Source organism: Eptesicus fuscus, chromosome 7 (genome assembly GCF_027574615.1).
Source record: "Eptesicus fuscus isolate TK198812 chromosome 7, DD_ASM_mEF_20220401, whole genome shotgun sequence".
NCBI classification, from domain to species: Eukaryota; Metazoa; Chordata; class Mammalia; order Chiroptera; family Vespertilionidae; genus Eptesicus; species Eptesicus fuscus.
The window spans coordinates 61,642,501-61,661,106 of NC_072479.1; positions in this window are offsets into that span (position 1 = coordinate 61,642,501).

Sequence of the window (18,606 nt, forward strand, 5' to 3'; positions counted from 1 at the left end):
AAAGCAAAGGGGGATTGAATTACAGGCTGATTAGATTATGTGCTCTCTTAGGGGTGGTTATGCTTTAGAAAGAGGGTGTCTGAAAAGAGGCATTTCTAACCTAGATGCACAGACACAATGGATAGGGCTTGCTTAAGGCAAAGATAAGCTTTTTCCTAAAGAAGTTATAGGGTTAGGGGTGTGACTAACCACCATGACCTGCCCTGTTAGGAATTTATTATTTATTACAGCACCTTTTTTTTTTTTTGTCTACACAGTAAGAATAAAGAAGATAATAATGATAAATTAATAAAATTAAAAACCTATAAAGATAATCAACACAAAAGTAGTTATGTGAAAATACTAAAAATTTTGACAATTTTCATCAAGAAAAAAGACAGGAAGTATAAGGAAACAATAATACTGTAGTATTAGGCATAAAGAAGAGTAAGCTCTATTAGGGCTTTTTAATTTATAGAAGAATAAAATAAGTAAGGTATGACAATAATTTTGATAGCATAGATGAAATAGGCATTTTTAAGAAAAATATAATAACTGACATGTGACTCAATAAATATATATTTTAAATGCAAAAACACCCATATCCATTAATGATGGGTTGGTAGGCAAACTTTCCTTCCCAAAAGGCATCAGGTCCAGAAGGTTTTATAAGTGAATTGTACCAAACCTTAAAGGAGCAGATAATCTCTATTTTATATTAAGTGTTATAGGAAAAAAGGGAAATTAAATTGTTGTACATTTAGTATACTATTCATAATAGGATTAATTCAAGATAAAATTTGTAGGCCAACTATACTTGTGGAGAAAAAGGAATTCTACAGAAAGTAACCTCATAGGGAGATTGGATCATAAAATCCTCATTGAGGGTAGGGTTATGGTGGGTAGTCACATCCTAGGCTTATAACTTTTTTTTTTTGACATATAACTTCTTTAATTAAAGGTTGACCTTTGCCTTAAGCAAGCCCTGTCCATTGTTTTTGTGCATCGAGATTAACACACTTTTGAAATAAACCATAACTACCCTTAAGAGAGCACATAATCTTAACTATCCTGTAATCATTTTCTAAGTGTCAGATCTTGCTTCCAGGTGTATCCTGTTTAGCTCAAATAAACTTTTATAAAAATTCTCTACATGTTTTGACGTTCTTATGTCAAAATACTTACGAACATTATTTCATAAAAATATTTATTAATCAAATCCATCAATATACAAAATATTAAGTGTTAACATTAGGATCCTATTAATATAATTTACATGAACACTGTAAAAGACACATTATATGCTAATCTTAATAGATTTAAGAAAAAAGCATTAGATGAAATTCAATGCTCACTTTTGAGTTTTCAGAAAAACCTTAACATTTTCTACTAAATACTAAGGACAAGTTCTACCAAATATTTAATGATAATTAAAATGATAATTCTAATTTTACAAAATTTCTTTTAGATTCCAGAAAAAGAGAGAACATCCCCCAATTCATTTTATCTACACTAATAAAAGGGAAACATGCAAATTAGCCATCACTCTGCTACATGAAGCCACACCACCAGCCAATCAGGAGCGAGTATGCAAATTAACCCAACCAAGATGGCGGCCGGCCATGGAGCTGGAGCAAGCAAGAGGCTTGGGTTGCCCCGGCAATGGAGGAAGACAAGCTTCCTGCCCGCCCTGGCCAGCCCTGACCTCCACTCAAGGCTAAAAAATTTCAATTATAGAAGATAAATCCCAACAAAAATGGCGGCGGCCACGGAGCTGGAGCAAGCAGGAGGCTTGAGTTGCCCCTGGCGATGGAGGAAGCCAAGCTTCCCGACTGCCCTGGCCGGCCCTGGCCTCCGCTCAAGGCTACAAAGTTTCAATTATAGAAAATAAATAAATCCTAGATACTTGCTTCCAGCCAGCCCTGGCCTCTGCTCAAGGAGGCGCTGAAAAAAAGAAAAAAAAGAAAAAGGAGGGGCTGGGACCTTGGGTCACTGGGGGCTGATCAGGCCAGGATGGAATGGCAGGGGCCGTTGGGGATAAGCAGACCAGTAGGGGGGCCAATTGGGGGTGAGCAGGCCGTCAGTGGGGGTCAGTTGGAGGTGATCAGGACAGCGGGGGGGGGGGCAGTTTGGAGTGAGCAGGCCAGCAGGGGGGCAGTTGGAGGTGAGCAGGCCAGTGGGGAGGGAATGTGGGGATAAGCAAGGGGGGCAGTTGGGTGTGATCAGGCTGGCGGGGGGGCATTTGGGGGCGAGCAGACCAGCAGGCAGAGTGGTTAGGGGCAATCAGGAAGGCAGGCAGGCAAGTGAGTGGCTGGAGCCAGCAGTCCCAGATTGTGAGAGGGATGTCTGACTGCCGGTTTAGGCCCGATCCCTGTAAACCTGCAGTAGGACATCCTTTGAGGGGTCCCAGATTGGAGAGGGTGCAGGCCGGGCTGAGGAACACCCCCTCCCCCGGTGCACAAATTTTGTGCACCGGGCCACTAGTGTTAGCATAATCTTGATACTCAAACTAAACAAGGACAGTGAAAGGTGGTAGAACATGCCACCCCACAGTATGCCACATTCGTTTAAGGATTATTTGGAGCTAAAGATATTTGAAAAACATCAGAGGCAAGAAGGAGACCCTGGCCTTCCTTTTTCTTCCTAAAAGCAGGAGTTAAAAAAAGTCCACATGAAAGGTGCCCTCCCTGTACCAAGAGGGAGAAACATTCTTATTTCCAGAGATGGGGAGTCAAGGTGGCACAAAATCTGTACAAACAGACCCTGTTAAAAATATTTTATCTTCCTTTAGTCTCCCCATATATTTTAGTTACTTTCTCACAGTGGCTACTCTTTGCTTGCCCTAGTATATAAACACTTAGGCCTAATCACTCCTTTGGGTCTTTATTTTCCTAGGGGGTGCCCATATATATGTGGAGATCTGTATGCTTTTTTTCTGTTAATCTATCTTATGCCAATTTAATTTTCAGGCTCAGCCAGAGACTCTAAGAAGTTCTGCCTCCCCTACAGTAATATTAAATAAAAAATTTACAGTCTAATCTCATTCCTTAGCATAGGCATAAAATTTTTAAATAAAACCTTATAAAAAAAACACCCCAAATCTCATAATTGTATAAAAAAGTAAATAATTTACAATCAGGTTGAACTCATTCCAGGGATACAAAACTGCTTTAATGTTAGAAGGTACAAGTATATTATTCACCTTGTCTGTAGTAAAGATATTCACCTTGCCCCAAAAGAGGTCTGGCCTTCATCCTTGCAATAGATGGTAATCTACATCTTTGGAATGCCGTGCCTCATAGGAGTGTCCTTGTTTGTCTGGGAGCTTTGGGTCACTGGATAGTTTAACAATATGATTTAGGATGGAGGCTGGCTCCACTAGAAAGACCAACAGTATGATTTATGGTGGAGACTTTGGGTCATGCCTGGAAGAACTGGGTTCTGGGACAGAAACCAGCCACGTGGGCAATCAATCATGCATAAGCAATGGTGTCCTGGTAAGAACTCTGGACAGCAGGTTCTGGTGAGGTTCCTTGGTTAACAGTACTTTGTTACTTTGTGCATATTGTCGCACATTGAAACTGGGAAGGCGATACGTCCATGACTCCATGGGTGAGGACAACACCAGCTCTGTGCTTGGTATCTTCTGGACTCTGCCCTATGTGCTTCTCTCCTTGACGGATTTTAATCTGCCCTACAATCATCAAATCAATCAAATGATTTTAATTCTCCTAAAATCCCAACAACACAAGCTGATTTTAAAATGTACATGAAATAGCAAAGAACCAAGAATAACCAAGACACTTCTGGAGAAGAAGGGGTCCTGTATAATCAAGTATCAAGATTTAGTATAAAGCAGTAGCAGTTAAAACGTTGTGTTATGGCACAAGGCTAGACCAATGGAACAGACTAGAGGCCCAGTAATAATAGATCTACATCATGTACACAGTCGTCAATGCTAGGAAGAGAAGATCCAAGGAGGAAGAGGGAGAAAGGAAGGGGAAGTATTTGAAAGAAGTAGTGGTCTCTGTATATATTTGACCAAGGCCAAAACTATTTTTCTTAATATTTTAGGAATGGGGCACATCAAGTGTGATCCAAGTCACAGTTCAGTTTTCACACGAAGGAAGAGGACCAGTTACATAATTTGTGAGGCCCGTTGCAACATGAAACCTCAGGATCTCTTGTTAAAAAATTATTAATAATTTCAAGATGGTGACAGCAGAATATTACACAAATGTGAGGCTCTTCTAAGTGTGTATCCAGTGTGACTGCATATGTCATATCCTATAAAGGCAGCCCTACCAAGGAATAATCCTACGTGTCTCTGTAGTGCGGGGTCTGAGTAATGGACTATTTTGAATCATATATACATTGCTATGAACTTCGTAGGTGTCAACTAATATGAAAAAAGTTATATTTTATGTCAGTGTTTTCACTCACAACTATATTCAATAGTCTCTGAAATTAGGGCAAAGAATTTTCTACATTTTGGTCAGTTATGTTAACTCAAACTTACTTGAAACTCAATACTTCATTTAAAGTTTCCACTCAAAGTCAGTTGCAGGGGCATAGCCCAGTTCTGAGCATTTAGAGAGTTACTTTAAATTTTCTTCCATTACCTTAATGCATTTTCTATTGTTTGGCATTTTCCTGTGGCACTCATTTTCAACTTGAAATATTAATAAACATTTCACTAAGGCAACACATTTTATTTTAGGTTGCTTTATTTTTTACTGTCAAAATAAATAAATTAGTGTTCAAAATTATAGAGAGTATGATATATTAATGTGAATAACTGGTAATCTATAAAAATTGATCTTCTAGAATGGCGTACAGTTGAACCATATTCAAAATTGGTCTTTATAAAGTTTTAAAGAAATCTGGTCTACTTTAAAGAACATATTTTGAAATATATAAGTGTATAGAAGCTTCTACTATATTAGTTTGAATCTTCCGAAGACTGACTGATTGCCTCACTAATATATAATAATAAAAGCGTAATATGCTAATTAGAACTGACGGCCAAACAGTGGAACAACCATCTGGACGACCTTCCGGATGAAGGCAGGGCTGCGAGGGCCGAGCCCCTTGCACAAATTTCATGCATCAAGCCTCTAGTTATTATATAATATGCATAATGCTTCCACTTCATCAATAGTCTCTATAGAATAAAGTTATAGTTGGAATTAAAATATTTAATATGTGTGTGGTAGTTTCTTGCACCAAGATAGTGCTTCTGGGGCCAGTTAGGGTAAATTCTATTGCTGACTAAAATTTTCAAATAGATTCTTGTACCCCCAGTGAAGAATTCAGCTCACTTTCAGAGAAGTGACTAAATGAATGACTATGATGGTTGTTACACAGTTTCTCTCAAAATGCTGCAGAGGATTTCATCCTTGATTCAGGTCAAATTTTCTTGCAAGTTTTTCTCACTGGAGATCTGGCTGAAGCCACAAGCATTTTTAAGAAGTTAGAAGAGTGTATGAGGTAATCTGCATTTGCTATTATTAGATGGCCACTACTGTGAGTGATTTTATTTGACAGCATCATAACTGATTACCTGAAAATGCGAGCCAATAGCTGTCTCTCCAAGAAAAATTCAATTTGCAATTTACATTTTCTACACTTCCTTTCCACTGCTAACAAATCAACTGCAGACCTCTGTTCAGCCCCCAAAGGCAGCTTTAATGGGAAAAGGAACAGCCTTAACCTCCTTTAGGATGATCACACTTAGCCACCAAGACAGAAGGCAGAGTTGGTGGATGGGAATAGGAAAAGATTTAATAAAAATTCTAAGATCCACAGGAAATGGACAGATTTTTCAAGGACAGTGGCTAGTCCCAAAACTCCCAGGTAAGAATAGTGAAGTTTTATTGACTATCTCCCAAGTTATGTTAGCCCAAGGCCTGGCATACCCTGCCTCCTTATGTCCACTCTCCCTGCTTGCCAATTAGTCACAGGCCTCCATTTTTCTGTCTTGTCTTTTGTTTTGGGGGTATTTTTTTCCTGAGAAATCCTATATAATAAAAGCCTAATATTCAAATTGCCCCTCGGCGGTCATTCGACTGGGAGTTCGGCCACTTGCTATGACATGCCCTGACCATTGGGGGTGGCGTGGAAAATGGCAGATGTCAGCGCTGCCGGCCCCGATTGCCCCCGACGAGAGCAGGACCACAGCAGGATGGTGGAACAGGTGAGTGGGCAGTGCCAGGTCAAGGCAGGTGCGAGCAGGGGCCTGATCACTTCACCGATCACCCTGCAGATGGCAACCAGAAGTGGTGGCTTCCTCTACCTCCCAGGCACTGAGGGAGCCGGGTCGGGGGCCCAGTCTTGATCGATCGCCCCACATGCAGGATAGTAGAGCAGTTGAGGGGGTGGCGCCACACCAAGGTGGGGTGCTAGGCGGGGCTGCGGGGCTGTGAGGCTGGGGTGCAATCTGGGGACCGATTTCCAGAGGCTACCCTGAGGGACCCCACCCGTGCAGGAATTCATGCACCGGGCCTCTAGTTTTAATATAATAGAAGAATTTATTGGCCATTTGAATAACCTCTTTTGTGATTTGCCCTTTTTAAAAAATGTATGTTTTTTTAAATTGATTTTTAGAGAGAGAGGAAAGGAGTGGGATAGAGAGATAGAAACATGGATGAGAGGGAAACATCATCGATTGGCTGCCTCCTGCATACCCTCTAACCACTGAGTCACACCAACTGGGCTGTGATTTGCTCTTATTCATTTTTCTATGGGATTGTTTACTTATTTTCTTATTAATTTATAGATGATACTTATATGTTTGGAATAACCTTTTAACTGTTATTTGTGTTGTAAATATTTTCTTCTATTTTGGGCTTCCCTTTTCATTCTTAAAGATGTTTTTTGGTGAATGGAAGTTATTAATTTCAATTTAATTAAATAAATGATTTGTGCTTTTATCGGTCCTTTAGGGTTATTATTTTTAATGTCCTATTTTATAAGTCATTTCAACTCTTGCTCTGGCTGGTGTGGCTTAGTTGGTTGGAGTGCAGCCCCATGTACCAAAAAGTTGCCAGTTTGATTCCCCAGTCAGGGCACATACCTAGGTTATTGGTTCCATCCCCCATGAGGGTCATATGGGAGGCAACCAATTGATTTCTCTCACATTGATATTTCTCTCTCCCTCTCTCACCCCCTTCCTCTCTCTCTCTCAAATCAGTGAAAAACATATACTCTGGCGAGGATTCAAAATAATAATAATAATGATAATAATAATAATAATAATAATAATAATAATAATGTGTTTCCTACTCTAAAATCATGATGATATTCTATCTTCTTGAAGTTCTTTCATTTATTTCTAAAAATATATGGAGTTAATACATGTTTATGGTGTATGGTAGGGGCTAAGTTTATTTTATTTCCATACAGATATTTAATGGTTCCAATATTATTTATTAAAGAGAGCCTCTTCTCTCCCCCCACTGTATAATGCCATCTTTCTCATAAATCAAGTGTCCATGTGTGGCTGTCTATTTTGGCTTTGTTTTTATTTCCTTGGTTTAGCTTTTCTTTCTTTTTAAAAAAATAAATCTTTATTGTTCAGATTATTACAATTGTTCCTCTTTTTTCCCCCCATAGCTCTCCTCCACCTGGTTCCCACCCCACCCTCTGGCCTTCCCGCGCCCCCCCCCCCCACTGTCTTCATTCATAGGTGTAGAATTTTTGTCCAGTCTCTTCCCGCACCCCCACACCCCTTTCTCCTTGAGAATTGTCAGTCCACTCCCTTTCTATGCCCCTGATTCTATTATATTCACCTGTTTATTCTGTTCATCAGATTTTTTATTCACTTGATTTTTAGATTCACTTGTTGATTGATATGTATTTGTTGTTCATAATTTTTATCTTTACCTTTTTCTTCTTTTTTCTCTTCTTAAAGAATACTTTTCAGCATTTCATATAATACTGGTTTGGTGGTTGTGAACTCCTTTAGCTTTTTCTTATCTGTGAAGCTCTTTATCTGACCTTCAATTCTGAATGATAGCTTTGCTGGGTAGAATAATCTTGGTTGTAGGTTCTTGCTATTCATCACTTTGAATATTTCTTGCCACTCCCTTCTGGCCTGCATAGTTTCTGTTGAGAAATCAGCTGACAGTCGTATGGGTGCTCCCTTGTAGGTAACTAACTGTTTTTCTCTTGCTGCTTGTAAGATTCTCTCTTTGTCTTTTGTTCTTGGCATTTTAATTATGATGTGTCTTGGTGTGGTCCTCTTTGGATTCCTTTTGTTTGGGGCTCTCTTCACTTCCTGGACTTGTAAGCCAATTCTTTCACCAGGTGGGGGAAGTTTTCTGTCATTATTTCTTCAAATAGGTTTTCAGTATCTTGCTTTCTTTCTTCTTCTGGCACCCCCATAATTTTGATTTTGGTACTCTTGAAGTTGTCCCAGAGGCTCCTTACACTGTCTTCATATTTTTGGATTCTTTTTTCTTTTTGCTTTTCCAGTTGGGTGTTTTTTGCTTGTTCGTATTTCAAATCTTTGACTTGATTCTTGTGATCCTCTAGTCTGCTGTTGGATCTCTGTATATTATTTTTTATTTGTCAGTGTATGCTTAATTTCTAGTTGGTCCTTTTTCATATCCTCAAGGGTCTCGCTAAATTTATCAGCCTTTTCTAAAAAATTCTTGAAAAGCCTTATAACCGTGGTTTTGAACTCTATATTCAGTCGTTTGCTTTCCTCCATTTCTTTCATTTGTGACCTGTTTTTTTGTCTCTGCATTTTGGCTGCTTCCCTGAGTTGCTAGAGTGGCGTTGTGTGCTAGGTGTCCTATAGGGCCCAGTGGCTCAGCCTCCCCAGTTACCTGAGGTGGACACTCTTGGTGCACCCCTTTGTGGGCTGTGTGCACAGTATTGTTGTAGTTAAGCCTTGATTGTTGTTGTTATCACTGGGAGGAATTGACCTCCAGTCCAGTTGGCTGTGAGGATCAGCTGTGTCTACGCTGGGAGAACTTCTGTGCTGGAGACACCCTTATGAGACAAGACTTGCAAAAGCCTCTGTGCTCAGCTTGGATGGGGCGGAGTCTCAGGGTAGAGCAGACAGCAATGGTTTCCCGTCAGCCCTGCCCTAAGAGGCCCCTGGGTCTCAGTGTCCCATGGTAATTGCTGCAAGCACCTCTGAGAGAAGGCCACACTTGAGTTTCACCACTTCCAGACAGTCCAGTTTCTCCCCGAATGAGTTTGGGTCCCCAGAGTCTCACCTGGAACTGGAGTTCAGAGCAGTCGGGAGCTTTTGTCTCCCTCCCAATTGAGAAAGCCAGCCACATACTCATTTGCCAGACCTCTCCGAGTGTGTGCCTCCGTACCTCTGCCTTCTGCAGCTCCTGTGAGTCTCAGTGTGCTTTTCTCTTTCCTTCTAGTTGTAGAATTTCCTCTCAGCCAGCCTTCCTGTGGTTCTGGATGATGTCCGTTTTGTCTTTTAGTTGTAGTTTTGAAACTGTTGTGTGAGGCAGCAGTTTAGGTGTTTACCTATGCTACCATCTTGGTTTCTCTTCGGTTTAGTTTTTCTTTTTGTGCCATTCTCTCAACCACTAAGCCATGCCAGCTGGGCGAAGAATTATTCATTATAATTTTGATTCTTCTAAACCATGAATATATTTCCCATTAATTATTTAGATATTGCTTTATTTGTGTTAGTAATGTTTTATAGTGTTTTTGCATTAAAGTCTTGCATATCCATGGTTAGATTTATTCTTGATTTTTTTCAGTTACTCTGAGTATTATCTTTTCATTTGATTTTTTTATTATTAGTATACTAGAGGCCTGGTGCATGAATTTGTGCACAGGTGGGGTCTGGCTGGCCTATCCGGATTGGGGCTGATTGGGCCTGGCCGGCTGGGGAAAGGGGATGCAGAAGGTTGGCCAGCCCTGCCCCCGATTGGGGGCAGGGCTGGCTGGCTGGAGGGAGGGGCCATGGGCAGTTGGCTGGCTGGCTCTGCACGCTGATTGAATGCCTGGTCTAACCTCCAGTTGAGGGGACAATTGCATATTAGCCTTTTATTATATAGGATAGAAATTTAAATAGATTTTAAAGTAGTTTCTAGTATAACTTTGCTAAACTCATTTGTTTTTTTAATTTGGCCATAGGTTCTTTTTAATTTTTTACTTACATAATCATATCACCTGTGAATATGATGTTTCATTTCTTCATTTTCAATAATTATGCAATTTAATTTTCTTTTCATTCTGCACTGGTTAGGACCTTCAGATCCTGGAATGATGTAAGTTGTATTAAAGTGCTAATAAATCCTTATCTTGTTCTAAGTCTCAAGAAAAAACTTTCAACATTTTACCATGAAGTGTGCCTTTATTCAAAGGTTGCTTTGTAAATATCTTTTATTAGGTTAAGAAAGTTCACTTGTAGTACAGATTTGCTAGTAGTATTAGTTTTTAAAAATCATGAATGGATACTGAATTTTATCAAATGTTTTTACTGCAACTATTTGTAAAATTTTATTTATTGAGAGAAAGTGGAGAGACTGTGCAGCAATCTTTGTATCGCCCTAAAGATAATGTCTTAAATCCCATGTTCTGGAAAGAACTCTACTCTGCTTTGTGGATCTCACCCTTGAAAGTGACCTCTGAATAAGCTGGAAGAGCCGAGGCATATGTCTTTTACAGGAATCATGAAATAAAGAGAAGCAAGACCAAAATGTGTCATGAGAGAACACATAGACACTCACCTGTTTCCTCCATCATAAAGCATAAGAAATATTTTCAAATGTTAAGCAATTCATTTCTAAACAATTTAAGTTAATGAAAAACAAAAATCTCATTTTTAAATGATCAATGTACCATGAGAATAACAAAGTAATTTGGAATAAAATGACATGATCTACATTCTGATTTCTTTACTGGTGACATTGTGAATCTAAATGTAAAAACTAAATCCTGCCCAGACCTCCATTTTCCCCTTGAACTTTTGCAGTTAATTCCCAGGTTTTCCTGATTTGAGATGTACATTACCCTAATGCGTGTGAGTACACTACTCCCCCCGTGCCCCCCCATCCCTTCCCCCCACCACACACACACACACTCTCTACCTGGCACACTCTTTCCCATCAGTTTCTTGGCTAACTTCAACCTCTCAGACGGCTTTAATGTCACTTCCTCCTGGAAGCACTCCCTGACAAGCTCTTTACCTCCACCCCCAAGCAGGAACCAGGCTCTTGTAACTGTACCGTTATAGCACAATTCATCAAATTTCATTTATTTGCTTGTCTTCTCTAAAAACTGTAATCTCTTAGGGATGGATCATCTTGCTGAAAGTTGAATTCCAGGCCCTGAAGTAGTTCCTGGCACATATCAGGGGTTCAATAAATATTTATTGAATGAATGAACAATTAAAGTCTTAAGCCATCTTCTATTCCTGAATTATTAGTGTTAACCACTAATGGGACTTAGAGCTGGCTGCAGGGCCCACTGTCTGTAGCCTGAAGAGCTCCTGAGAATGTAACTTCCCCGAATGAAGAGAGGTGGTTTCCTGAGTCCCTGCCTAATCCCCATGAGAGGCAGACTGCCTGGGTGTGAATCCCCACTACACTACTTAGTAGCTGTGTGACCTTGGACAAACGACTTAATTTTTGTGTGCCTTCGCACCTCTCAGAAGGTTGTTGAAGGATTAAAGGTGCTTAACACAGTGCCCAGCACATAGTGAGAGCCTAATGAATGCCATTCCCGTAATGGACAATAAGTTAGGATATTGTTGGAGTGCCTGGCATGCCCAGAAAGGAAGGAAGAGGATCCTGTTGGGGAGGAAACATTCAGTTCTCTTGTAAAGAGGTAGTAATGCTTGGCCGGTGGGGCTCAGTGTATAGAGCATTGGCCTGTGGACCGAAGGGTCCCTGGTTCAATTCCGGTCAAGGGCACATGCCAGGGTTGCAGGCTGGAACCCCCAAAAGGGGGTGTGCAGGAGGCAGCTGATCAATGATTCTCTCTCATCATTGATGTTCCTATCTCTCTCTCCCTCTCCCTTCCTCTGAAATCAATAAAAATATATATTTTTAAAAAAGAGATAGTGGGGACTCCAGTGAAAGGGTGAAGTATTAGCCACCTCACCCGGAAATCCAGTTGGAGCTATTGAGTTCCCTGCAGTCCCAAACAGATAATGAGCACCAAGGAGAAGGTTATTTGGGGAAACACTGACTTTTTTTAAATTTCAACATTGAAAGACTGTATGTAAAAGGGAGAAATTCTCAAAAGGATGAGCTTCCTTGTTCATCACCTTACTGCAAAGGTCCTGTTTTGAAAGAACAATAACCATTGGCATATCTGGGATCAGCCCCCATGCTGGGGGAGGGGAGGGGGCTGATCTTCCCTGCCAGTGCTCAGATTAGGGAGGACAGTGGTTGTTAGACGGGTGAGAGAACAATGGGGAGCTGTGGGCTGGCTAGCCTACTTTCCAGCCCAAGCCCCCTTCTCATCGGCCGCCTTCTGCCAGGGGTGGACACAGCTCTCACAAATGAGATGTAAGAGAATATTTATGTTCTTGGGCTTTTGGAAAATTTTTTGCTTTCCTGATAAACAAGAGACAGAGTGGGCTAGCATGTCTCATTTGGCCCTTTGTTCCCCTGCCTTCTTCATGCCAGAGCATGGGGAGATGTGCTGTCTCGAGGGGTAGCAGCCCTTTTGTAAGCACACGGTAATGAGGATGAAAGCAAATACCTTCAAGCTAAGGAGGGTGGAAGGAAAGGGAGCAAAGTCTGGGTCCCTGGTGGCATCGGAGCTCCTGCGCCAGCCCAGGACTGCTCACCTCTGCCCTTGTGGTTGTCAGAGACAAAGAAACTCCTTTTGGTTCAGATGAGTGTTGGTTGGGTTTTCTTGACTTTGAATGGACTCCTGGCTAATAAATATAGCCTACAGCCCAAAGCTACAGACCCGGTGACCCGCAATTGCAACACTTACCTTAGTATCTTGTAATCACTAGCTTTCTTTCTCTCCTACTAGCCCTGAGGGTAGAGAACTGGCTTTACTTATTGCTCTATCTGCAGCTTACAGTAGACACTCAGTAGATGTTTGATAAATGAATCCATTTCATTGGCTGCATTGTGCTTACGAAGCTTGCAAATCAGGAACGGGGTGCTATGGTCCAGCCGGAAAGGGCGAAGCTTCTATAAGAAATGAGGCTCTGCCCTAACTAGTTTGGCTCAGTGGATAGAGCCTCGGCCTGCGGACTCAAGGGTCCCAGGTTCGATTCCGGTCAAGGGCATGTACCTTGGTTGCAGGCACATCACCAGTAGGGGGTGTGCAGGAGGCAGCTGATTGATGTTTCTCTCTCATCGATGTTTCTAGCTCTCTATCCCGCTCCCTTCCTCTCTGTAAAAAATCAATAAAATATATTAAAAAAAGAAAAAAGAAATGAGTCTCTGAGCCAGCAAATGAACTTTTGTGGTTTCCCTTTTTTTCTGGATGTATTATGACCAAACAACAACAACAAAACCAATAAAGTACGCTGATAAGTAGAAAAGATCAGATATTTTTAGTGTTAATGAAAACATATGTTCATCGCAGAAACAGAATTAACCTTAATGGAAGAAGGAGTGATTGGAACAACAAAACAGAAAAGGGCAAAATAATTTTCCTCCCTTTACGAATGTAGCTGCTCACACACGAAAAGGACCTCTGTTTTACCAGAAAACACTTGTACTGTGTTTTAAAGACTCTGGCGCCATGACTGATTAGGAAATGGCCACTGACCTTATCAGCTTCATTCAGGGAATGCTCAGCCGCTGCCTCGGGACACAGAAGTGCTTGCAAAAGGTTATTTCTCAGGGCTCTGTCTTTCCCCATCTGCTTTCTCCTCTGCCTGAGGCTGATTTAATTTCCTTCAGCATCATGAGCTCCTGAACCAACTCACCCCCAGCCTTTCTGTCGCTTGCATTTCAGCTGCCCAGTTCTCTGCAGAGCTTCTATTTAAAAATGCTTATGTAATGACTTTGGTTCTGCTGGGGTCTTTTGGCTCTTAAAGATTTAAAAAAGAATTATTGATTTTAGAGAGAGGGGGGAAATGTGTGTGTGGAGGGGGAAGAGAGAGAGAGAGAAAGAAAGAGAGAGAGAGAGAGAGAGAGAGAGAGAGAGAGAGAGAGAGAGAGAAACATTTATTGTTGTTCCACTTATTTATGCATTCATTGGTTGACTGTTGCATGTGCCCTGACTGGGGATCAAACTGGCAACCCTGGCCCATAGGGATGACGCTCTAACCAACTGAGCTACCTGGCCAGGGCAGCTCTTGAAGATTTTAATCAGATTGGCTTGAATACCCACTTCAATCCCTGTGGAACATCTAATGTCTTCTCCAAGATTTCCCCCAGCTCCCAGGAGAGTCAGTGCCAGCCTCAAGGACACTCTGGCTCTTACTTCCTACCCCTGAGCCACTGGTGCGTCCCACTCTATACTTGTGCTAATTCCTCATCTTTGCTTTGGCATCAACACAACTAAGGGACTCAGGACCTTTCCTTAATTTGTATTTCTGTTGTGAATAAGCCAACTAATTATATCACCAAATGTGACTTCTTCCTAAGTAACACAGAGAACTCCTTTAGTGCATTTGTATGGGCACCTATCCTATGTCTGGCATTGTCATGCCGGGGACACTTTAGCGACCCATAAAGTAGGTGATGGGAAGGTAACTGAACAAGAGAGCCACAGTCCCTGCCTCTGCAGGGCGGCCGACAGGCCAGCAGGAATACCAGTGAGGGGTGGAAGTAACATGGTAGAGTACCATGGGACGTGAGAGCCAGGGGCATTCTGGGTACACTATGCAGGCACATGTTTATAAAAGATTCTGTGTGGCATTCTTGTGCTGATCAACTCCACTGAGTTGCAGCCTTACGTAATTTCACTATTTCTTATAAATTAAATTTCTTTACTATAAACTTCCTGCTTAGAAGTTCTAATAATCAGGTCAAAACTGGAAAACAAATTACTTATACATTAGTACCTACAAAAGTCCATCATGGTGAAAGCAAGTTGGTTATACTGGTAGGTACCTGTATGTTCCCAGAAAGAAAAATGCTACTATACCAGGGCCTAAAACCTGATTCTCTTAAATAGTTATATAAACACAGCACCAACCTTAAGCCTTTGTATGAATTGTTTGTGTGTGTGTGTGTGTGTGTGTGTGTGTGTGTGTGTGTGTACTTTTATTCAGGAAAAAAATGGCTAGATTTTTTTTTCTTCTGCTTCTTGCCAATTTATATAGAACTGTGTGTGTCAATCCCTTTGAAGCAAACATCTTCTGGATTTAATGTGGGCTTTAGGGCCCTCTAGTGGCTTTTTGAATATGAAATACTAAAAATCACCATTAAGCCGAATAAGAGAAAACCCCCCTGAACATATGCTCTCTTTAAATTTGCTACATTTCAGCTCTTAGAAGCTTTAAAGACAGATTTTAGAAAACTTGTGGTAGCTCATATATATTCTTTTTCATCTTCCAAAATGAATATGTTGCTATATTTGCATTCCCATAATAGCTATTTTTATATTTAGAATTAGCATGCTCCATTAGTGAAACAACACTTTATAACACCTATCTTACATTTTTTAAATTTAAAAATATATTTTTATTGGTTTCAGAGAGGAAGGGAGAGGAAAAGAGAGATAGAAACATCAATAATGAGAGAGAATCATCGGTCGGCTGCCTCCTGCATGCCCCACACTGCAGATTGAGCCCGCAACCCGGGCATGTGCCCTGACCAGGAATCAAACCATGACCTCTTGGTTCATAGGTTGATGCTCAACCACTGAGCCACACTGGCTGGACCTATCTTATGTTTTTAAGTGACTCATTCAAATGTGGAAATGGTAATTACCCATGTGAGTTCTTGGAACTAGCAGGACTCCCACTGAACATCTAATATGACAACTTCATGCTACTCTATCAGCCTCATTTCTGAGGTTACCATGCTTTTTCATCTTAAGTAAGCTGTGTTTTTGAGAAAGGAAGGGTATAACGTGTCAAAAAATTTGCACCAAACATTTTTAAAAATAACAGACTTTATTTGACCTACTGCAGTAGAGGAGAAAGACTTCAGTACAGAAAATTCAACTTCAGGCACAGCAAGGGCTGCTAGGGATTAATAGCCAAAGGGTAGGTTGAGGGCAGTGGATGGAATTTAATAAGAGAGACTTGATAGATATCAAAAGTAGGAGAAAGGAACATGACTAGGTATCAAGGATGGTGGGATTCTTTCGTAAATGTTTGTGTTTCTGGCATCCTGGACTAGGGGAAGGCCTACAGTTAAAATGGCTTAGGAGGCCAAGGCGAAGGCATAGTCAAGAAGAGCAGTCAGAGAGCCCAACTACAGTTAGATCAAGGAGACGGTCCTTGTTAAAGATGGGAATATCTGAGGATAACATTGGAGTGACTGGGTGAACGTGGGGATTCTGATTGTGTGGAATCCAGCTCCATTTCCCTTTGTTCAAAGGAAGGTCAGCCTCTGATTTAAGTGCCTCCCACCTCCCCAAAGTCTAGCTTGGTATTAGGAGTTTGCTGGGGTGCAGGACCAGTGGTACAGGGAACAAGAGACCATTAGGCCCATGCCCAATGAGGCTGTCAATAGAGTCATTGTATGTATTTGTGTGTGCTTTAAAGGCACTAATTTATTAAATGTAAACATTTAAAATATACCAGTTTTGTAACATTGTTTTGTCCTTTATCTGTTTTATTAATATACCAGGAGCCTCAGTGTAAGGTGAGTAGTCTGCACCCCTTAGTCCCAGAGAGACATTTTGTGGGTTGTTTCTGAAGACTGTTCATCAATCATATGGATACCAAAGAACCGGAACATCTGCATGTTGGTCAGTTACTCAGGCCTTCCTACAATACTCCCCCCTGACCCATCCATGAACAAACTAACCATGTGGTGAACTGGAAAGGGTCTGCCATGAGGACCTAGAGCCATCATCATAATGATGGCATTTAAAGGCATATGACCAGATAAGACCACTTAGGGAGAGAGAGTACAGGCGCAGAGAGAAATCCAAGGTGTGGACCATGGGATGCTTCAACATTCAGAGATCTGGAAAAAGGAATCCAGCAGAGGAGATGATGGAGACAGAGGAGAAGGAGAACTACTAGTAACTGTAAAAACACTGTTTCACTAATGACCCTCTAAACCTGAGGCCACTCTTTCCACAGACAGAGATTGCTCCTGTACCTATCAATCCCTCAGTTTCTGCCTCACATGCTTTAAAAACACAGGATACATACGGAAGTACCACATTCATAAACAGGCCTACAGTGACCTTTACCCCAGTTGGGGGTCTATTTTTTGACCCCACAACAGAGTTAGTCATAGATGCTGAAAATCATGTCTTTTCATGAATAAATCAGGCTTCTTCAAGCTGCTGCTCAGATGTTACATCAGAGTGCAGTGCATGACATAGGAACCCATTCAGATTTCTCAATTAGGAGGAGATTTGACATAGGCAATTAGGCTCTTACAAACCCCCTGAAAGGTTACAGGGCTGACACTGCACTACCCGGCTCACCACCACTGCTGCTACTGCTATTGCTGTCACAGCTGCCGCCACCACAGCTGCTCACACCCCTGACACTGAGGAGAGTCCAGCCCCCACAAACACTTATGGTCGAGGGAACTTGCTGCAAAGGTGGGCTTCCCTGAAATTCTACTTTCGGTATTTCTAGGAGTCCATGTCATTAGCCAGACCCAAATCACATTTAAAACTAAGCTCCAAGTGATTCTGAAAAATGTTATTTTTAGACTTCTAGTCCTTAAAGTTCAGAGGGCATCCAAAAGAAGATGAGGCTAGATTCCAAATAAGACTCGCTAATATCCAGCCCCAAGGTGTTTAAAATGTTGCAAGTCTTGTAAAGGTTTATAAGGCTTTATTTTCTAAGAACTAAAACTTCTACAGGGCTTCATAAATATTTATATTTCTGGTGTCTGACAGTAGGGGAGGGCCTGTGGTTCTTACTAGTTTGATACCCTCTGCTTGTATTCTCTGCTTGGCTTCCAAAGAATTCCCACATCTTTGTCAATTATGTCTCGTATTCAGCACTCTATTAGTGTAATTTAAGTAAAAGTGTTTTGGACAATTTATATCTACTACACTCTGGTATTAGGATAGTGCAACCCCTTCTCCCTGGCTTTTCATCTGCACAAGCATATCATTAATCAATTGGTCAGCTGCCCAAAAGGTCAGATATCAAAATGGTTACTGAGGGGAAAGCTCAGCATCTGCCAGAGTGGAGCCCAAGAGTACAGGCTGATCTCGCACATCGTTTCTGGGTTGCCCTGCCTTACTTCTCATTTAATTGTAGATTAATCTTATTCCAGAACTGCCAGCCCATGAAGTGTCCAAGCTCAATAATTTATAGATTAATAGGCTGTGATTAGTTTAAAAAAATAAAATGTCATTTAATATTTTATTTTTTGTTATTTTTGTATCTTCAGCCTTTTTTTTTTTTTTTTTAAGAAAGAAAGAAAAATAAATAAAACAAAAGCCACAACTGCCAAGGAAAATAAAACTAACAATATGAGCTGTGTTGTAAAAAATACCTTACAGTTCATTTCCCAGGAGACTTGCAAAATGAGGAGAGTCATAAGGTGCATCTAGAAACACACATCATGGCCAAGA